This window comes from Lissotriton vulgaris, chromosome 10 (assembly GCF_964263255.1).
Source record: "Lissotriton vulgaris chromosome 10, aLisVul1.2, whole genome shotgun sequence".
Classification (NCBI taxonomy): Eukaryota; Metazoa; Chordata; class Amphibia; order Caudata; family Salamandridae; genus Lissotriton; species Lissotriton vulgaris.
This window is the reverse complement of record NC_141698.1, coordinates 644,468,874-644,493,563: the sequence shown is the minus strand read 5'-3', so window position 1 is coordinate 644,493,563 and position 24,690 is coordinate 644,468,874.

The window sequence follows — 24,690 nt, the reverse complement described above, 5'->3', positions numbered from 1 at the left end:
CCCCCTTGAAAGTTCCATGCCACAGATTAGGCAAGTCACCTTGGCCGCATTGGCTTTCTTCTTGCCCTCTGGGATAGAAAAAAACTCCCATACAATGTGTGGCCTTGGCTTGTATGGGGTATTGTCTTCTTGCAGCCATCTTCTCCCCTCCTCCTCTTCCTCTTCCTCCTCCTCCTCTTCTTGACCACCAATGTAATGTTGTGGTGGTCCTCTTGGTGGTGGTGCAGATGCTCCAGCTGTTGCTGCTACTGTAGCCATTTTAAAGTACAAAATATTTCTCTAAGTTGTTCAAACAGGTCTTCCTCAGTCAAAGGACAAAGTCAGAATAAGGAAAAAAAGTGGGGCCTTTCATCATTTGGAAAAAAAAAATGTCCTGAACCAATGTAAAGTGTTATTTTCAGGTCACATGACTCGGGCTTTCATTATTTAGAAACCAAAATTGTTCTGCACCAATAAAAAGTGTTATTTTCAGGTCACATGACCCGACGCGCTTACACGACGCGCCCCCAGGCGCGCCCCACGTCGCGTCACGTAAGCGCGTTGGATGTTTATGTTGCGCGATCGTATTCGCTCGAGTGCTTCCGGGTATGCTTACGCCGTGCGTTTCACGCGGACGCGGCTACGGGATACGTCACGATGATGTTTTCGTTCGCGGCAATAGCGCGAACGGGACGCTCACCGGTGCGCGACGAAAAACTACACACACCGGGGCGCGCACCGGGAGCGCTCCAGGGCAAAAATAAATAAATAATTATATAAATATATAATATAGGATTCATTATAAAAAATATTACATTACACAGGTTGGAGGCCCTATATATGGTTAGGAATTAGCATTTAAAAAACCTATGAAATTCACTGAAAAAACCATAGGTTTCACACCAGTTATAGTTAGGAATTAGCATTTAAAAAACCTATTAAATAAATTGAAAAAAACATAGATTTCACACCACTTATAGTTAGCTGGAAATTTTACTGACATAAAACCATTGAAATTCCCACGTTATAGTTAGTTGGACTCACTATAATTTGCCCGCCTGCAATGCACTGCTGATGACGTCACATATTACATCACTCATGACATGGTCAGTGACATCACTCATGACATCACTGATGACACCATCCTTGTGACAGAGTGACAGACCTCCTTTCAGTGTAATGTAACCCTTGAAACACATATTCAAAAATAGAAACTAAGATTTTCAAAAAAATGGAGATACCCATACCAGTTACAACAACCAATTCAGTAATTCCACCATCTATATACACATCCACTCATTCACCAACAGTTCTATATAGTCACTCATACATATACTCACTCATCATATGTAGTGATACACCTATACATCCTGTTACACACCGACAGTCATCCAAAAGTTACTCACACACATACTCACACATGCAAATAAACTATTGAACATCCATTTATTTGCATATATAACTATACACACAATACCACCTTACTTCTAAGGAAACTTACACATACTTACTCTCTTAAACAATCACTTATAGAAACACATACTTATTTAAACAGGAACTCTTACAATCTCTCACTCTCACATATACTCACTTATATACATCAATACTCACATATACTAGATTAAAACATATGTCGTTACTGATAAAGACACTAGTGAGACAGTCATTCACTCACTAACACACACATATACACACTCATCCACCCATATAGTCCTGCACATATGCTGTCTTCAAAACACATACAAACAGTGAGTCAGTCATTGATGCATCTATGTGCTAAGTAATACCCCCACCAAACCATACAGAAACTCATACTGATACTAAAAAAAACATCTAATAACCCATATACACACACATGTAGCTATTCACCAACCCATGCAGCCACTTATACTGAAAGTGAAACACTGATACATATATTTAAATATTTAAACATTACTCGCTAATATATGTATTCACTAAGATACACTTAATAAGCGAGTTAACCAATCATTTTTTTTAAAAAAAACATCCATTTAGACACTTATTTAAACATTTATCCTTCCATCGACCTTTACATATACATATATAAAACATATTTATTTTTCAGAAAGACACACATTCACTGGATGGTGTCATCAGTGATGTCATGAGTGATGTCACTGACCATGTCATGAGTGATGTAATATGTGACGTCATCAGCAGTGCAATGCAGGCGCGCGAGTTATAGTGAGTCCAACTAACTATATCGTGGGAATTTCAATGGTTTCATGTCAGTAAAATTTCCAGCTAACTATAACTGGTGTGAAACCTATGTTTTTTTCTGTTTATTTAATAGATTTTTTAACTGCTAATTCCTAACTATAACTGGTGTGAAACCTATGTTTTTTTCTGTGAATATATATATATATAATATTTCACAAAGCCCTGGCGCTAAGGCGTGCACTCACAATGCCCCCAACAGTGATTCCCTCGAGGCAGCATACATTGCCAATGTCTTTAAAATAACCATGTCCGTCCGACGCGTTTCGAGGACCCGCCTCTTAATCATGGACTGCTCACAGAAGCATTGAAAGGCTCACCTATAGTTTTGCTCGTTTTAATTGACAACACCCCCCACAGTGGGTGTGGCTTACATAAATATCCACGTGTGCAAGCTGGTAGTTGTATTTCAAGTGGGTGAGTATTAGTGTCCACCTATCGTAAGCTCCATGCTTCTGTGTGTTCTTTGTAGCATTTAACATCCTTTGGTAGGCAGAAGACTTCTGGCTTGTGTGCTCGCTTTAGCCTTGAGGCATCGTCCATTAGGAAAGGAGTTTGTCTCTTCTCCAAACTTTCACCTCAGAAATGGTGCACTGGCCTGTTATCGCAGCTCGGGCAGCCACGTGTACTATTATTTCACAAAGCCCTGGCGCTCAGGCGTGCACTCACGATGCCTCCAACAGTGATTCCCTCAAGGCAGCATACATCGCCAATGTCTTTAAAATAACCATGTCCGTCCGAAGCGTTTCGAGGACCCGCCTCTTAAGCATGGGCGGAAAATCCGTTTCGCTCGCGGATTTTGCGGATTTTCGGTAAATTCGCAATCCGCGAGATTCGCGAATCTCCCGCAAAATCCGCAAATCCGCGAGCAGCGGATTTTGCTCGCACTGTTCGCGTGAGTTCGCGGCTTCCCAGTACAACTTCGCGCCCCGCGAATAAGTGCAAAATTGCAGAAATACGATTTTAGCAAAACTGAAACTACTTACCAGGTTCAAAAGTTCAGGCTCATCATTAGTAGCCATTTCCTGTAGTGCTTCCTGAGGGGCCCCTCCAGAGTTCAGTTGCCAGTTGCAACTATTATGTGACCCTGCTCTGAACCTCAGAATAGTTACACATATGCCACAAAGGTCCTGAATTACAGCTAAGGGAGACAAGCAGGAGCCAGGCTGGAGGTTCAAATCCATTAATCAGCCCCTAATTCATTATTGTCAGTTGGGGCAGGGCAGGTGTTGTAACTAATTTTGCAACAATGAAAGCACTTAGCAAGTTCAAAAGATCACTAATCAGGAAGCACTAAGGAAGCAGGTGCCAGCTAAAAAAATATTCTGTGACACATTAATCAGCCCCAAATTAATTCAGGTCACTTGAGGCAGGGAAGGTGTGCTTGCGTTGCCACAATAATGTACACTGACTGGACAACCAGAGGGTGCTGTGATGAAACAGAGGGTGGCATGGGTGGGCCAGAGGGTGGCATGAGTAGTCAGAGAGTGGCAGTGGTGACAGAGAGTGGCAGTGATGAAGAAGAGTGTCCCAAACAGGCTGGACACGTAGAAACAACAAGTTCGCGAAACTTGCGACCCGACAGGTAAGTTCGCAATTTGTGACATTGTACAAAACCCTCGCGAACTCGCAGAAACCCGCGCAAACACAAAAAAAAAAATCCGCAAATTCGCGAGAATTCGCGGATTTTGCGGATTGCGAGTTCGCAAATCCGCAAAATTCGCGAACGCGAGATTCGCAAAATTCGCCCATGCTTACCGCCTCTTAATCATGGACTGCTCACAGAAGCATTGAAAGTCTCACCTATAGTTTCACTCGTTTTAATTGACAACACCACCCACAGTGGGCGTGGCTTACATAAACATCCACGTGTGCAAGCTGGTAGTTGTAGTTCGAGTGGGTGAGTATTAGTGTCCACCTATTGTAGGCTCCATGCTTCTGTGTGTTCTTTGTAGCATTTAACATCCTTTGGTAGGCAGAAGACTTCTGGCTTGTGTGCTCGCTTTAGCCTTGAGGCATTGTCCATTAGGAAAGGAGTTTGTCTCTTCTCCAAACTTTCACCTTGGAAATGGTGCACTGGCCTGTTATCGCGGCTCGGGCAGCCGTGTGTACTATTATTTCACAAAGCCCTGGCGCTCTGGCGTGTACTCACGATGCCCCCAACAGTAATTCCCTCGAGGCAGCATACATCGCCAATGTCTTTAAAATAACCATGTCCGTCTGACGTGTTTCGAGGACCCGCCTCTTAATCATGGACTGCTCACAGAAGCATTGAAAGGCTCACATATAGTTTTACTTGTTTTAATTGACAACACCCCCCACAGTGGTCGTGGCTTACATAAACATCCACGTGTGCAAGCTGGTCTTTGTAGTTCGAGTGGGTGAGTATTAGTGTCAACCTATCGTAGGCTCCATGCTTCTGTGTGTTCTTTGTAGCATTTAACACCCTTTGGTAGTCAGAAGACTTCTGGCTTGTGTGCTCCCTTTAGCCTTGAGGCATCGTCCATTAGGATAATTGTCTTATTGCCCTGAGTCAAATTTTCAATACACGAGGACCAGAGCGGATGTGTACCAATATATAAGAAAGCTCAAGCTGCGAAAATATCATGAACGAATGAAACTAAAAAATAAAACAAGTACCGTGTCTGCCGAGATATCGGCTTTGCCCAACTTGGCTGCAGGTGATTATGAACTATTATCTGACCTACAATCCATTGTTAACTTGCCTACAAGCTCAACAGATGGTATCCCCTCACAGGAAATGCAAGGATCCCAAAGAGGATTTCCATATAGAAGCACCCAGGAGATGACAGACATCGGAAATAAGAAACCTGAAACTCCTTTCAAGAGAAAGCAGAAATTTGTGCCCATTATGGCCAAGGACAAAATAGACGTGTTTAATGACATTGTAACATCTCAAATAAAGAAACTAAATACCAAAATACATGAGAACAAAAGGAAAATAACAAGTCAAGAACGTAATTATGGGGCATTAATGGAGAAACTGAAAAAACTAAACAATTTAGTAATAAGAAGTTCAGACAAAGGGGGAAATATAGTTTTATGGCCCCTAGCAGACTATCTAGCTGAAGCAGAATTGCAACTTAATGACACCGAATGTTACCATCATAGTACCCCCCTTCGCTACAAACAAATGCAAGATGAACTGTGTGCTATATTACTGGCTTGGAAGAGTAAGGGGCTACTAAATTTGGAGGAATTCAAATTCTTGAAGAAAGATTTTCCCAAAACACCGATAATATATTTCATACCGAAAATCCATAAAAACATAGAGAAACCCCCCGGACGTCCCATCATTGTGGCTTGTGACGGACCTCTAGAGAATTTATCTAAATATATAGACTTTTTTCTTCAGGAGCACGTCCAAAAACTGGATTCGTATGTAAGAGACACGGGAGATTTCCTATCAAAAATCGCAAAGGTGGATTGGAAGGAGGGGTATTTACTTATTACTCTTGACGTTACTTCCTTATATACATGCATAAAGAATGTGGATGGTATTAAGGCAGTTGGCTACTTTCTGGACAGAAGGCCAATAGAATTTACATCGCATAATAGAATGCTTATGGACTTGTTGGTCTTCTGCTTAGAACATAACTTTTTCCTTTTCAGAAAACAAATGTTCCGTCAAGTACAAGGTGTTGCTTTGGGGGTCAGCTTCTCCCCAAGCTACGCATGTTTATTCATGGGCTGGTGGGAGGAGCTGGTCCTCAAAAGGCAACATCGGGACATATATAATGGTAAAGTGATATCGTGGCTACGATATATAGATGATCTTATGATCATATGGAATGGAACTAAGACAGAGGCAGAAGAATTTATTGACTCTATAAATACAAACAATATGAATTTAAACTTTACATCACACATAAGCAGCGAACAAATTTCATTTCTAGATGTACTAGTTAAAATAGAAAATCTCAAAATTTGTATCACCCTGTTCAGAAAAGAAACCTCTGGGAACACCCGACTGCATGCGACTAGTGCGCATCCGTCTCATCTCATACATAGTATCCCTTATGGGGAGATGTTAAGATTGCACAGAATCTGCAGTAGTGAGGTGGAACTTGTTAGAACACAGGAAGAGAGTAAATTAAGATTCATGGATCGGGGATACAGTGCCAAGACTATTAAAAGTGCGATTCAAAAATCTAGGATGAAGGCTAGGGTAGATCTTTTAGAAATAGCCAATGCACTCCCCAAAACTCAACAGGATGTGTTATTAACAAGAGAAGAAGCCCCTAGATTAATTTTCACTTATAATCGCCAACACAAAGCTTTGCGTAAAATATTCCATAACAATTGGCACATAATACAAGATGACCAGATCATTGGTAGTTCTCTTCCAGTTCATCCAGCCATTACATTCAGAAGATCTACCTCAATGGCAGATGTGCTAGTAACAAGTAGCCCAGAATGTAAAAGTACTACAGAGTGGCTAACGGGAAGAAAGGGGTTTTATAAATGTATTAGCTGTAAAGCGTGTAAGTTTGGTATTAACAAGAAAGATTTTGTAACAGCTTTCAGCTCAAAGCCCCAACAGATCAGACAGCACTTAACATGCAAAAGTGAATGTGTTGTATATGTCTTGGAATGCAGCTGCAATCTTAGATACGTTGGAAGCACTAAACTGCCGGGACATCAGCAAATACTTCAACACATTAGGGCAATTACTAACAGTGACCCTAGTTACCCGGTGGGCCGCCACTTTAAGGAACATCATGGGGGGAAGCCAAATGATCTTAAATACTATCTGATTGATAGTGTCTCCATTCAAAGTAGAAGCGGTGATAGGGAAGGAATGCTACGTCGCCTAGAGACCCATTATATTTTACTATTAGATAGTAAACAACCGAATGGTTTGAACATGGGGGAAGACCTTTATACATACCTAGACTAACGTAGACCCACTCTAATAGACTAACAAAATCATACTAAAACATACATTCCAGCTGTATCTAAATGTGTCAATATGTGAAGGTATAACAACTAGAAGAAGGGGGTTAGCCACATCACAAATAAATCTACACAATTAAATATGTGTACCACCTGGAAAATTGTAAAGATTGGTTTAGTTTGCTCATCTTGGAAATTTTATAATGATTTTGCATTTTACACGAGGTATAGATTATTCAATACCTTTTAGAACTTACTTCTATTGGTTATTTATATACTTGCTTCTATGTACATAGTTTTTTTAAATATATGGATATTTATAGTAAATTCTATAGTGATGACATGAATTGGTTTTTTAACGCATTGTTTTAATACAAAGCAGATGCTGTTTTTTTAACCGATTGTGGGAAATGTGTCCTGAACACTAAAAAATAGAATTTACAAGATTTTCATGTGGATACCATACTCAAAGTTACTGTTAAAATGAAATATTCATTATTGCACAATGTTTTAGAAATTATGAATGTAGAGAAACACACGTTGGGGAATTATTCTTGTTTATTCTTTTTTAGCATTTCTTATGCACCTTAATAGCACTTTATATTCACATAATACACCAATAGGGTGTTATATTGGGTTTTCTTTAAGTAGAAGCACATCATAAAAAATTTAAAAGACATACGAGTACTGGGGAAATTATTCAGTGAAAGAAAGGGTAAATGATTGTAGCTATAGGCCCGTGCAAATGATGGCCAAAACACAAAAAAAGCATTTATGCAACAATATTGTGAAATTATGTATTTTACTACTACTATGATATATTCACAATGTAATGTGGCTTGAAAAAGTATTTTACAATTATTTTGGGCCACTATGGTATTTTACAAGTATACATCTTTTTACCCTGATTTCACTAAAAGGTGAATATATTTCTCTTAAAAAATTGTATTTTACAATTATGGTAATTATTTTCAATGTTGATGCACATTGAAAAGTATGAAAGACCACGTAAATGTAAATATGTCTTTTATGTTCATTGTAGCACTGGCACTTTAAAAAGAGGTGTGCTTCACGATGATGTTGTCATGTGATCAAGGCAGGGATCTGCCGAAACGCGTCGTGAGGGTTTTGGTGGCGTCTAAAAAATAAAATCAAAGCACCAAACTGGGTCTGCCTTGTCTTCTATATGAATCCGGTAGGAAGTTGCAGTTGGAGCAAGTTTTGTTGAATATATATATATATATATTCACTGAAAAAACCATAGGTTATAGCCCATATATAGTTAGGGATTAGCATTTACAAAACCTTATTTTACTCGCACAAAACCATTGAAATTCGCATATATAGTTAGTTGCACTAACTATATATCGCGCACCCGCAATCCACTGCTGATGATGTCACATATTACATCATTCATGACATGGTCAGTGACATCACTGATGACATCACTGATGACATCTCAAATGACGTCACTGATGACATCACTAATGACATCTCAAATGACATCACTGATGACATCACTGGTGACATCTCATTTCACATTACTGATCACATCACTGATGATATCATTTATGTGATAATACAATAATATAACCTTAGATACAATCAGTGTAAACAGACACTCACAGACTGTCACTCATCCATGGAGTTACTCACACACCTAGTCAGTCATGCAAAGAATCAATCACAACTCCATTTCCTTAAATATACAGTTATACACACCTTACTTATTCAAACATATACTAACACATATTTGCTCTCTTATACAATCCCTGATACAAGTTCACAATGATCCATACAGCCACTCACACATTCACTGGCTCCTATGCACAGTTATTTATATACGTCAACTCTCACATGTACTGTGTTTTACATATGTACTTACTTTGACATGTAGCACTGAGATATCCATTCACTCACCAATACACTCATGCAGACAGTTACCGCCCATACAGCTGTTTCCACATGCAGTTTTGAACCCATACATCTAGTGTATCAACTGCTCACACATCTATGCACAGAGTCATACACCTCCAAGCCACCCACACACACACTCAGTCTCCCATAGAAATACTTGGGCAACCAATCAATAATCCATATAGTTACTCATATAGCTGCTGATCAACACATGCAGCAGTTTACAGAACAACAGACATAATGATGCACAAATTAAGACAGTTTAGTCACTAACCCATGCACTCAGTGAGACACATTTAATCACTCACTCATACAGTCAGTCATGCACCTACTAAATCCTTCATCCAGACACTTATACATCCACTAATTCTTCAATATGTAAGACATTTTTTAACTTTACAGAAAAATACAGTCACTGGATGTTGTCATCAGTGATGTCATCAGTGATGTCATTTGAGATGTCATCAGTGATGTCATCAGTGATGTCACTGACCATGTCATGAATGATGTAATATGTGACATCATCAGCAGTGGATTGCGGGTGCGCGATATATAGTTAGTGCAACTAACTATATATGCGAATTTCAATGGTTTTGTGCGAGTAAAATAAGGTTTTGTAAATGCTAATCCCTAACTATATATGGTCTATAACCTATGGTTTTTTCAGTGAATTGTTATGGTTTTGTAAATGCTAATTCCTACCTATATATGGTCTATAACCTATGGTTTTTTCAGTGAATTTCAATGGTTTTTTAATAGTAAATATTATTGCGTTACAACATTCAAGACATCTACAGAAGAGATGGTGTGCACTTCCCCGATGAAGGGAATAGAATATTTGTCCTTTATTTAAAAGTGTGCATTGGAACATACTTGTAGGTACCTAAATTAGCGACAGAACACAATAGCTCTTTTCAGAGCTACCCTACCTCTGATTATTCAAAACGTTTATCTTTTTCTTACTTTTTTTTTTTTTCACCAAAGTACGCTCCCCGGTTCGCTTAATGATGCGCGTACCCGCGAAATTTTTAAATTTTTTATTTTTTATTTTTGCATGTATCAGCATCCTAATCCCCCCTCCGAAAACCTAGAGGGTCACAAAGTGTCTACCGTGCCCCCTTCTACCCATTCCGAACATTGTTTGTCCTCCATTTTGTGTCTCAATTCTACCGATACTCAAAATGGAGGACTCCCGTAACGCTGCCGGTTCGCGTACCGGGGAGCGCACCGGTAAGCGCTCGATAAAAAAAGGTGGGAAAGTAATTTACAGAAAAACCACTACAGACACTTTCATCAAATATAGAATAGCCCCCACTACATAGCAGTCCCTACCATTTCCCAAAATTTGATGGAATTCCATTGAGAAAATTATGCTGTAAGCCTGACTAAATATCCTGAGGTAAATTACCTAACAAAAACACTTATGAAGTGTTAGAATTGACAACCAATCAAGAATGCTACTTTCAATATCTTCTAATATTTCATGACATTTGATTGGTTATGTACCTGAATATATATAAAGAAAGAGAGAGAAACACAGCCATTTTGACTACTACTTCTTGAAGTACATATCAAGTGCATTTCAACTGAGAACTTAAACTTCTATTTGAAAGGTAAGATGTTATTTTAAAAACTGAAGTATGTTCTGTACTTTAAGTTAATTAGGAAAACGTTTTCTGATAGTTATATACTATCCCTCTGTAATACTTATAGAATAAGATAGACTTCTCTGTTTAAGTTATGGATGGAGTTAGGCTTGTCTTGCATAATTAAGAATTGACTTAGACTTTATCACATACATTTTTTAATATTTCTACTTCCAGTCTGATACCATACACTGCCCAAAGAAAAAATCACTGTTTAAAAAACCAAACTACCTATCTGTACTTAATTCCAACAGTGCCCTATCTGTACTGATATATTTTTTTAAAATTCATTTTACAGCACAGAAATGGAAGGAGAGAAAAAAAATAACGTGGAAATTGTTGCAGAATGCAACCAAGATACAGAAAATGAATCAGAATTCTTTGATGAATCACTGGACATAGAACTTCTGCAATGTGTTGAATCTGTGGATTTCTTAATTGAAAATGAGACAAATTCTGAGAAAGAATTATTAGAAGTTCTTTTTAATTTTCAGAAAAATAAATTTATATATAATAATTCAAAAATTGTTTGAGATAATATTCATTTTTATATGTATTTTTTAAACTAGTAGCAAATTGATTATAATGTAAAATTAGACTTTAAATATACTGTGCAACTTTAAGTTTGCTCATAGTTACTTCCTTTCTTCCACTATATCATCTCCAATGTGTATTTAACATCTCTTTATCATGTCCTGACTCCATGGTGTTTCTGCTTTCCTGACAGACTACGCTATGAATTCCTTATACCACAATAACTTCTGAAACAACATGCAAGATATCTACAAAGGAAACAATGTATTTTTATTTTTAGACTCTGCATTGGTACCTACATGTTGGTACTTAAATAAAATAAATTAAAAAAAACAAAAAGAACAATCAATAAACATACAATATTTGAACATTCTTTCATCCTATTTTCCCAATATTACGCTTCCCGGACCGCTTCCCGGTGCGCGTACCGAGCGCTCCCCCCGCAAAAAAAACCGATATAAAAATTATTCTTTTTTAACCCCGCGAGGCCCTTTTAAAGCCCCCTCATCAAACCTAGGGGGTCAGGGAGGATGTACTCTGCCCCCTTATGCTCATTTCCCCTTTGTTTTTGCCACATCTTGTGTCTTGATCCTACCGAGACACAAGATGGCCGCCGCTCCGGACTGTTACGAATGTTGACAGACACTCGACAGCCAATCAGCTTCGCTTTGCGAAGTTCCGTTACGCGTCAGGTACGCGAACCGGGGCGCTAACCGGAGCGCTGTCACAGATATATCTGTTTTTAAAAACGTTAATTTCTCAAAATCCACTGGAGCACATATATTGAGACATAGCAATGGCACGTCGGGCAAACCATATCTACAATTTTGCCAAGTTTCGTGTAAATCCATTCAGCCGTTCGAGCTAAAAGTGATTCCAACCTCCCTATGGAAAAATGAATGGGAAAAACGTGTTTTGGGACCCCCTTTTTCTCGGACCCCCCTCGACGAAACCCCCCCAAATTTTCAGGGGCTGCTCAGAAACAAAATGTGCCATTTTCCTTAAAATTTCAGCCAATTCCGTCCACAAATGCCAAAGTTATTCAACATAGAATTTTCAAAAATCCCATAGGAAAAAAATCCTAACTATATATACCTAATATATGTATATATATATATATATATATATATAAATATATATATATCACTGCTCCGAACCACACCAACAGCGAGTCACTCTTCTAAAGCGGGTGCTGCAGCGCGGTGGTGTACCGCGTAACACATCCAAGCTCAACTCATTTTCAACTTCTACGAAAAGAAAGGCAGCACTCCCGGGATTTCAGCACAGATGAGTATTTATTTTCTAGACAGACGCGTTTCGGGAAAACTCCCTTCCTCAGTGTCAAACATTCACGCTCTGCGTGGCGCCATTTTTCAACCAAGTATCTGGACCAAAAAGTCAAACACAAACGAGGGACAACCATACATCATTGCATGCTGGAAGCGCCATTTGTAAGTGTAGAATGGTTACAGTTTACGCATTTCCTGACAACAACAAATTACATAGTTGTCTATCACTGTATCATGTTATATAGCCGTGGATCGGCAATCGCGACCCAGCCGGGTCGCAAACTTACTCCTGTGCAATATTTACAAAAAAGAAAACAGACAACAGCGTTTTGGGGACAAATTGCACTGACCATTAATTCCGTGCCATGAGAAGTCTTATTAAGGGTTACTAACATTCTCCCAGAATGAGACGTTTCATTATACATAATTGTAATTGAAAGACTCATTACTACTAGAGATCAAGCCGTGGATCGGCTATTGCAACCCAGCAAGGGTTGCCAGGTCCCCTACGTTGCAACTGTAATCCTCACTACATTTATTATAAATCACACTTGAAATGTACACAGGAATACTTTCAAAATTTGGTCCAGAACCTGAGTGAACATTTGTAAATGAAGTGAACCGCATCCCAAAGGTAGAGATATGAAAACACTCAAACTGTACTTAACCATGAAACTGACATGAATGCTTATCTCATAGCATATCTTTACAGATTATTCAAATTCAAACCATCAAAATATAAAATGCAGAACGATGATCATTACGTAAATATTATAGCTATACACACTCAGATTTCATGAGATACATTTACTGCCTAACTCAAAATGTGTTCATTTAACCCAGATGTATCGACATTTCCTCACTGCTATTGAGGCCTTCAGGGGCCTTCGACTGTAGGTCTACTATGTATCGGGATTCCAGTCTCCTAAGCTTCAGTAATTTGTCACCTCCCCTAGTACTTTCAGGGACATAATCCAGACAAAAATACTGAAGCTGATTCCTGTCGCTTTTATGTTTGATTGCAAAATGACGAGCGACTAGATAAGTGAAATCCTTGCTCGCAATCGCTCTCATATGCTCGAGGATTCTCAACTTAACTGGATTGATCGTGCTCCCTATGTAACTGAGTTTACATGGACAGCGTAAGCAGTATACAGCATAGCTGGTATGGCAGGACATGAACTTATTAATTCTTCTGCCACCCTTGCAACCCTTCACTTCGTAGGACAATACCCGTTTGCTATATGCGCAGGCTTTGCATCTTCAACAAGGGAAGAACCCTTTAGCTTCCTTAATTGACCCAGTTTTCTTAACTATAGGATCAAGATGGCTATTTACTAGTTGGTCATGAAGGGATCTTGCTTTTTTGAAGGTAATCTGGGGTGACTGGGGAATATCCTTGCCAATAATGTTGTCCGTCTTAAGGACATGCCAGTGTTTCTTCATTAGAAGTCTTAGTTTGTATGAATCACATGAGTATGTGGTTATGAGGCGAAACCTCCTTTCCTCCAAGTTTGTTTTTGCTTTGTTTTTGTTGAACAAGGACCCCCTCTGTAGTTGTTTAACACGTCGGAGTGCATTGTCCAAAAGGCTCTTCTTACAGCCTCTCGCTAAAAATCTGTCAGTACTTTCAATGATAGCTTCCTTGAAATCAGAGTCAAACGAACAGTTACGTCTGAGTCTCAAAAATTCCCCATAGGGGATACTTCTGACTAAACTATGGGGATGACTGCTTGACGCATGTAGCGTGCTGTTACCCGCAGTGGGTTTCCTGTAGAGTGCTGTTTTAACCTTCCCCTCATACACCTCCACTTTTAAGTCAAGATAATTAGCTGACACAGAGCTTATTTGGCCAGTGAAGACCAAATTACAGCTGTTGTTGTTTAACACTTGAATATAGGATTCTGCCTCCTCAGACGCACCATTCCAGACTAAGAACAGGTCGTCTATGTACCTCATCCAGGATATAATTTTGGGAGACCACTCCTCATTCTCTGGGGCCCAGGCTACCTGCTCCTCCCACTGCTATGCTGTTGTCTGTTTTCTTTTTTGTAAATATTGCACAGGAGTAAGTTTGCGACCCGGCTGGGTTGCGATTGCCGATCCACGGCTATATAACATGATACAGTGATAGACAACTATGTAATTTGTTGTTGTCAGGAAATGCGTAAACTGTAACCATTTTACACTTACAAATGGCGCTTCCAGCATGCAATGATGTATGGTTGTCCCTCGTTTGTGTTTGACTTTTTGGTCCAGATACTTGGTTGAAAAATGGCGCCACGCAGAGCGTGAATGTTTGACACCGAGGAAGGGAGTTTTCCCGAAACGCGTCTGTCTAGAAAATAAATACTCATCTGTGCTGAAATCCCGGGAGTGCTGCCTTTCTTTTCGTTGAAGTTGAAAAGGAGTTGAGCTTGGATATATATATATATATATATATATATATATATATATATATATATATATATCCCAGAAAGTCGCTCCTAGTGACCGCTTGTGGCCCCGTGGGAGGTGGTGCATACTCCTGCCGAGCCCGCCAGTAAATCAATCAGCAAAGTTCCCAAAATCAATGCACTCTCATTAATACAGGCACGCCAGGCAGTCCATAATTCAAGGGTGTTTATTCACCTACTCCAACATGTTTCAACTTACAGGACGATACAAAAGGGGGATGATTGACGGAGGGTTTGAGCAAATCAAACACTCACCCCCAGTGAACTGATCTGGGTTTAATCCATCACCATTCTTTAGCTCACTCAGCCACCCCAGTTCAGACATGGCCATATGCAAATCAGTCTGACCCTGTGCCTCATAGGAACTGTCCAGCCCGAACTGCCAAGTCATGTCTTCCCTGGACCGGAAACAAGCATCCTGGGACCGGTTTCGGATTCATAATCCTCATCAGCCAGGCTACCTTGAATCTAGTGGCCAAGTGAGCAAGGGACTCACGTCTGAGCATACCCTGCCAACTTAGGGCGAACAAAGCGATACAAAAGGGGATGATGGACGGAGCGTTTGAGCAAATCAAACACTCACCCCCAGTCAACTGATCTGGGTTTAATCCATCACCATTCTTTAGCCTTGTTCACGTAAGCGATTGTGCATGACCACCATACTGATAAAGTTTCTGTGCAAATAGTGGACATAAACGAAGGACTCAAAGTGCAAGCAGTACATAGAATTAAATGTCGTCCATCTTGTAATGTGTGATGCGCATGGTCAAATGCTGATACTTGGAGCATCTGTTGCCCACATAAAGTATCTCCCTTTGCATAAATATACAATTTGCGCCACTGCAAGAACATAGAGCCTGTAGTGGGACTAGATTCAAGTAATTGCGCATGGAAGCACTACGGTCATCATAACCACAGAATTCATGACACAAGAAATGCAGTGAAATACATGTCAGACATCTTGGCACGGGAAATGTGGATGGTCAATGCTGGAACTCAGAGCATCCTGAGCCAGCGAAAAGTCCCCACCTTTACAATAATATAAACAAAGATATATATTACCTACTGGCGATAGCCAGTAGGTATATATAGTTAGGATTTTTTTCCTATGAGACTTTTGAAAATTCTATGTCTAATAACTTTGGCGTTTGTGGACGGAATCGGCTGAAATTTTCAGGAAAATGGCACATTTTGTTTCTGAGCAGCTCCTGAAAATTTGGGGGGGGTTCGTCAAGGGGGGGCCGAGAAAAAAGGGGGGTCCCAAAACGCGTTTTTCCCATGTTAATTTCCATAGGGCGGTTGGACTCACTTTTAGCCCGAACGGCTGAATGGATTTCCACGAAACTTGGCAAAATTGTAGGGACTGTTAGCCCGATGTGCCTTTGCTAGGTCTCAATATATGTGCTTCAGTGGATTTTGAGAAATTAACGTTTAAATCAAGATATATATCTGTAACAGCGCTCCGGGCAGCGCTCCGGTTCGCGAACTTTTCGCGTATCGGAACTTTGCAAAGCGAAGCTGATTGGCTCTCCGGTGTCTGTCAACATTCTAAACAGTCCGGTGCGGCCGCCATCTTGTCTCTCGGTAGGATCGAGAGACAAGAGGAGGCCAAAACAAAGGGGGAAATGAAGGAAAGGGGGCAAGGTAGACCCCTCCTGACCCCCTGGGATTGATGAGGGGGATATTATAGAGCCACGCCGGGCCCAAAAAAAAAAAAAAAAACATCCGATTTTTTCGCCGTAGAGACGCGTCTTGGTTCGCGAACCGGGCAGCTAACCGGGCAGCTAACCGGGAAGCTAACCGTCAGTGTAACCAAAAAAAAAAAAAAAATCCGATTTTTTCGCCGTAGAGACGCGTCTTGTTTCGCGAACCGGGCAGCTAACCGGGCAGCTAACCGGGAAGCTAACCGGCAGTGTAACCCAAAAAAAAAATCAGATTTTTTCGCCGTAGAGACGCGTCTTGGTACGCGAACCGGGCAGCTAACCGGGCAGCTAACCGGGAAGCTAACCGGCAGTGTAACGGGAGTCTGAGGAGTAGCTGATTGGCTGTCAATATTGTAAACAGTCCGGAGCGGCCGCCATCTTGTCTCTCGGTAGGATCGAGAGACAAGAGGAGGCCAAAACAAAGGGGGAAATGAAGGAAAGAGGGCAAGGTAGACCCCTTCTGACCCCCTAGGATTTATGAGGGGGATATTATAAAACCACGTGGGGCCAAAAAAAAACAAACAAAAAAATCCGATTTTTTCGCCGTAGAGACGCGTCTTGGTACGCGAACTGGGCAGCTAACCGGGCAGCTACCGGGAAGCTACCGGGAAGCTAATCGGCAGTGTAACGGGAGTCTGAGGAGAAGCTGATTGGCTGTTATCATTGTAAACAGTCTGGAGCGGCCGCCATCTTGTCTCTCTGTGGGATCGAGAGACAAGAGGTGGGAAAAAAAAAGGTGTAAATGAATGAAAGGGGTAAGGCAGACCCCTCCTGAACCCCTAGGATTGATGAGGGGGCTATTAAAGTTCCCTGGGGGGTGAAAAAAAAAAATTTGCGATTTTCGCGGTAAAGGTGCTTCCTGGTACGTTAACCGGGCAGCTAACCGGCAGCGTAACGGGAGTCCGACATATTGTGTTTTTTGAACGTTTGTGATATGTGCACGTGTGGATTTTGTCTAATTAAGGTTAAAAAATATATATATATCTTTAAGCGTGTTCTGGCGCGCTTACGTTTTGGGTTTGGTTTGCGCTGCAGAGACGATACGTCACGGTTATGCGATGCATCATGAGGCGTCTCACGGGCTACGTGATACGTCACTTAATAAAGAATATATTTTACAGCTATAGATATTAGCTTTTAAAAAACCAATGAAATTCACAGAAAAAACCATAGGTTATAGACCATATATAGTTAGGAATTTGCATTTACAAAACCTTGAAAATTCACTGAAAAAACCATAGGTTATAGACCATATATAGTTAGGGATTAGCATTTAAAAAACCTTATTTTATTTGCACAAAACCATTGAAATTCCATATATAGTTAGTTGCACTAACTATATATCGCGGACCCGCAATCCACTGCTAATGATGTCACATATTACATCATTCATGACATGGTCAGTGACATCACTGATGACATCACTGATGACAACACCCAGTGACTGTATGTTTCTGTAAAGTTAAAATATGTCTTACATATTGAAGAATGAGTGGATGTATAAGTGTCTGGATGAAGGATTTAGTAGGTGCATGACTGACTGTATGAGAGAATGATTAAATGTGTCTCACTGAGTGCATGGGTTAGTGATTAAAGTGTCTTAATTTGGCAATCAATATTTATGTTCTTCTGTAAACTGCTGCATGTTTAAATCAGTAGCTATATCAGTAACTATATGGGTTATTGAATGGTTGCCCAAGTATTTGTATGGGAGACTGAGTGTGTGTGTGGGTGGCTGGGAGGTGTATAACTCTGTGCATAGATGTGTGAGCGGTTGATTCCCTAGGTGTATGGGTTCAAAAGTGCATGTAGAAACAGCTGTATGGACAGTTGACTGTGTGCATGAGTATATTGGTGAGTGAATGGATATCTCAGTTCTACATGTCAAAGTAAGTACATATGTAAAGCACACTCCATGTGAGAGTTGACATATATAAATAACTGAACATAAGAGTCAGTGAATGTGAGAGTGGCTGTATGAATCATTGTGAACTTGTATCAAGGATTGTATAAGAGAGTAAATATGTGTTAGTATATGTTTGAATAAGTAAGGTGTGTATAACTGTATAGTTAAGGAAATGGAGATGTGATTGATTCTTTGCATGACTGAATAGGTGTGTGAGTAACTCCATGGATGTGTGACAGTCTGTGAGTGCCTGTTTACACTGAGTGTATCAAAGGTTATATTAGAGTCTGAAGATGTATTATCACATAAATGATATCATCAGTGATGTAATCAGTAATGTCAAATGAGATGTCAGTGATGTCATCAGTGATGTCATTTGAGATGTCATCAGTGATGTCATCAGTGATGTCATTTGAGATGTCATCAGTGATGTCATCAGTGATGTCACTGACCATGTCATGAATGATGTAATATGTGACATCATTAGCAGTGGATTGCGGGTCCGCGATATATAGTTAGTGCAACTAACTATATATGGAATTTCAATGGTTTTGTGCAAATAAAATAAGGTTTTTTAAATGCTAATCCCTAACTATATATGGTCTATAACCTATGGTTTTTTCAGTGAATATATATATATATATATAAAATATATATATAAATTACAAAATGTTTTGAATGAATCAATGAAAGGTCATGCGGCGTGTGATGGAACTGAAACAATGACAGCTGTGCATAGTGGCACTGCACTAGTCCCAAGTGTGGACACGTGACGCCTACTGCTGTGCAAACAGGAGTGGCTCCTAATAGGAAAGGGCAAGTGGAGGGAGTGCTGACAGTTACCACATAAAATACAAAAGTGCACTCAAGGTTAGCACGTCAAATACGTCCACACGAACAGACCTCACGACATATTTTCAAAAGTCCACTAGAAACCTGAAGTCCACAAGATGCTATTCAGAGAGTCAATCGTCCCTGCCACAGGTGCCCCTCAGTACCGGTGTATTCATTGTTTGTGCTGGATACATTTCAGCTAAGTGAAATTGCATTGAAATGCACAATTTTGCATTTTTAAGTGTTAGTTTCATAACTGTGTCTGTTCAATAATGTTCGACCCTAACCAGGTATTTTAGAATACCAATTATAATAATGGTGTAAATGCTTAAATGTGTGGCTCACTGTGTGACATATTCAATATTTTACTGCAAACAAATCAGGACTATGAATAGAGCATAATTAATTTGTGACTGAAAGAATAAACACATGGCAATCTTCTAACTTGCCACAGCAAGCAACATCTATTATTAAATTGTAATATTTAATATTATTGTATGGGTTAGTCATTTTGACGATATGTTTCAGTGTCCACCAGCGCAAGTTCTCCCTGTGGAGTGGGAGAAGGGAAATCTGCCCCATTAATTTTAGAGGAGGAAGTAAGGAAGGGCATTGCGGGTTTGTCTTGTAACAAGGCTCCGGGACCTGATAGGACCCCTCCTGACCTTTCCATCATTCTCCCGGTTTATAAAAAAGGGAATAGAGGCAGCACCTACTGTCATAGGACAATTTCTCCACTGAAATCAGTGGTTAAAGTGGTTGGATGTATTATTCTACATAGATTATCTGGCTGGGCTGATGACAACAACATCTTAGCAGATGTTCAGTATGGTTTTAGTCCCTTTAGGTCCACCTTGGAGCAATGACTCAACCTGTTTGTGATTCTTAACACGTATACAATTGCCTGCCCTGGTACTATTAACCTGGCCTTTATGGACCTGTCCTCCAGTTTAGATTTAGTCAAAAGAAAAAAGTTTTGGCAGATCTTGCTATCAATAGGGGTGGACAGGAACATAGTTCTCTTTTTACAAAATCTTCATAACGAGACCAAATCAGAGGTCCGATATATACCAAAGATTTCAAGGTTACTCGCCAGTATTCCATACAGAGAGGTGTCCAGCAGGGTTGTATTTTGGCCCTTTTTTAGTTCAATGTATATATAGACCTGACTGCATGGTAACTCAGCAAACACCATATTTTATCTTGCATGCAGCTGTTGGCATCTTGCTCCTGATACATGATTGATTTATGTGTTTTAACTATGCACGCGTCGCTGTTTTTAAAAACTTTAAAACTGAAGCTTGAATTTCCTTGTACTCACTGCTCTTTGACTTCCCCGGTCCACTGCTGCTCACAGTTTGTGTGGAGGGAAGCCAATACCGGCAGTCACTCCCTTCCGGTCTGCAAGTAGGAAGGTTAGCAGGCTAGTCTGCCGAACCTTCACTACTTAAGCCCCACACTCCTGGCTGGTCACCCTGGATAGACCCGACTGCATGGTAACTCAGCCTACACCATATTTTATCTTGCACGGAGCTGTTGGCATCTTGCTCCTGATACATGATTGAGTTATGTGTTTTAACTATGCACCACGTCGCTGTTTTTAAAAACGTTAAAACTGAAGCTTGAATTTCATTGTACTCACTGCTCTTTGACTTCCCCGGTCCACCGCTGCTCGTAGTTTGTGTGGAGGGAAGCCAATACCGGCAGTCACTCACTTTCGGTCTGCAAGTAGGAAGGTTAGCAGGCTAGTCTGTCGATCCTTCACTACTTAAGCAACATGTCACCCGGCAGGCGCAGCGGACGTGCGCAGCGGGCGCGCCAAAGTCAAGCCCATCTGCGCCCATCCACGCCAGGCCAAGGGCCTCCCCCCCTGCCGGTTTCTCACAAGATTTGTGCCCCCCACATTAACATATAAACAGGAGCATCTCAAAGCCTTAAACAAGCCCCTAGACAACTGTAAGATCATGGATTTAGACGGCTTAACCTGTTCCTCCTTCGTTTGTCCTACCTGCCCCTTTATGTTAAGAAAACATCCCCACTCATTGGTCCCTTTGGGACACGATAAAAATAATGCCCCCATATCCATTCGAGCAGCCCTCATCAATGTAAGATCATTGTCGAAACACAAATATGAAATAGCCTTCTTTATTGATAGATGGAAGCTAGATATCCTATTCTTAACGGAAACGTGGAGAGACCCTTCTTGCGGTCGAGATTTTGTTACTGCATCTCCAGAGGGCTTCTCTAATGTTAGGCTTGATAGAACCCCTAAAAAAGGAGGAGGTCTCGCCATTATACATCGCAACAACCTCACACTGCACATTGAACCCGTCCCTACCACCACTTGCGATGCAGTCAATTTTATCTTCGTAACTCCAGACTCAAATTCCTTTAAAGGTATTCTTCTTTACCGCCCCCCGGGTCCTCAAACTGCTTTCTTTTTTCACCTTGGGCGGCCTCCTCGAGGCCGTAGCAGGGAAAAACAACTTTGCCATCCTGGGAGATTTTAACTTTCATCTGGAAATCCAGGACAATCCAGATACTATGGCCCTTCTCTCAGAATGTGATGCGGTAGGCCTTAGGCAATTAGTTTTATCCCCGACACACTCCGCGGGACACACACTAGATGGCCTATTTTCCAACCATAACCTACTCACCCTTGAAGATACTCTCCCCTTAACATGGACAGATCAGTCTGCAGTCCTATTTAGAATCAAAACTAAGTTGACCCGCACAATGGCCAATAAACCCGACGCTCCCATACACTTTAAAGCATGGAAGAGTATCAATGTGGCAGAATTTAATTCTAAGCTGCTCGCCTCCCAGATATCTGCTATACCTAATCCCCAACTGGCAGCCACTAACTACACTAACTGGATCCGGGATACAGTTTATGTAACAGTGCCCACCCAAAAAAAATTGACTAATAGAGTTTCTACTTCTGCTCCATGGTTCAACCAGAGCCTCCGGCTTGAAAAACAAAGCTGTAGACGTCAAGAACGTAAATGGCGACTACATTATGACCCTGTGGAGAGACTATGCTATAAGCAAAAATTGTCCAAATATAAATACATGCTCATCCTTGAAAAAAGTAGATTTTACTCTAGTCAAATAGAGTCAGCACATGAATCGTCTAAACGCCTCTATCAGGTGGTCACACATCTATCGGGACAAGACAAACCTGCCTCTGTAGACACTACTCAAGAGATGTGTAATTCCTTGGCAACATACTTCTAAGGAAAAGTCTGCGCTATCTACTCTCAATTCAAGCGACAAAATGTCAATGATCCCTTTCTACCCTCACCTAAAGAATCCAAATGTAATCCGGAAATAGTGACCTCCACCAATGACACCATAGTTAATCTGTCTTTTCAGAAGTTCAGCCAAGTATCCCCTGAGCAGGTATCCCACCTTCTCATGACCATCAATTTTGGCTCACCGGACGATCCTTGCCCCCCCTCTATACTCAAGTTATCACCTGAAATTATTGGATACAATCTTACCGACATCTTTAACGCGATGTTCGAATCAGGTGTATTTCCCTCGATCTGGAAAAAGAGTATTATAAAACCTCTAATTTAAAAAAGCACTCTTGATCCCTCTAAAGTCACCAGCTATCGACCCATAGCCTGTCTCCCACTTGCAGCTAAAATTGTGGAAAAAATTATGAACATGCAAGTCACAGACCATATAGATCAAAACAACCGTCTGGATGACTCGCAATTTGGAGTTTGAAAAAGGTCTATAACTAGTATACATAACTCGCAATTTGGATTCAGGAGAGGACATGGGACAGAAACTGCCCTAATTAAAGCCTCCGACGAAATCAGGATGATTTTGGATGGCCGGGTGGCTGCAGTTCCCATCCTATTAGACCTTTCTGCAGCCTTCGACACAGTCGATCACGTTACTCTGATCGACCATGTCACGGCAAAAGGAATCTCTCAAACTGCTATAACCCTTCTCTCCTCTTTTCTAGACAATCATGAACAGTCAGTATCCTTTGGCAAATTTAATTTGTCACCTTTCGTCCTACCTTGCGGTGTTCCCCAGGGATCCTCGCTAAGTCCAACACTATTTAACATCTATGTGGCAGACTTGGCGAGGATCATTAAATCACATCATCTCTCTTTAACATCTTACACAGATGATACCCAGCTGGTACTGGCTGTTAATAACAATGGACAGAAGGTGGCCCTTAATTTCCAACTCGGAATGCTTGCAATAAGTGCGTGGATGACTGAGAATTGCCTCAAATTAAATTCAGAGAAAACGGAGGTGATAATCTGCGGCAATTTCTCTCCGGTCTGGTGTCCACGTGGTGGCCAGCAAACCTTGAACCCACCCCTGTTACCAAAGTCAGAAATCTGGGGGTAATCTTTGATAATAAATTGTCATTCATGCATCATGCAAATGCAGTTGTCTCCTCATCCTTCTTTACTATAAGAATGATTAAGAAACTTCTTCCCTTTCTCCCTATTAATAAGATTAAAACTCTAGTCAGCAATCTGGTTTTGTCCCGCATTGATTACAGCAATGGACTTCTTGTTAACGCCAACACGGAACAATGAATAAGATGCAGTTGGTGCAGAATGCGGCAGCCAGACTGGTGAGAGGGACACCCAAGTTCAGACCTATCTTGCAAGTCATCAGACAGCTTCACTCGTTGCCAGTAGGACTCAGAACTAAGTTCAAAGCCCTATGTATTGCTTTCAAAGCAATCCACGCTTCTGGACCCGTTTTTCTGAGACACTCTTTCCGTCCCTACCAGCCAACACGAGCTTTGCGCTCCTCAACAGCTCTTCTCATAGAGGTTGCAAAAACTAGGAAGGTCTCATGGGGTGACAGATCTTTTGTCATCTCAACGGCCAAACTTTGGAACAGCCTACCTTACCAACTTAAGACCAGCACATCTTTATTAAACTTTCGTAAACAGTTAAAGACATGACTTTTCAATCAATAAACTCTACTCTGCAGTCTAGCTCTATTCACAAGCGCCGAGACACCCACGGGTATTTGTGCGCTCAATAAATCTCCCAAATAAATAAATAAATATAAATAATCTAGGGCCAGATGTAGGTAATTGTATTTTACTGATTCTTAAATACCGAATTTTACCGATTCGGTATTTATGAATCGGTAAAATAGAAGGGGGGAGATGTAGGTAAAATCGTTAATTGAATTACCGATTCTGTAAAAATCGGTAAATATCGATTCGGTAATGCCCATTGATTCCTATGGGCATTGAAGCCCATAGGAATCAATGGGCAT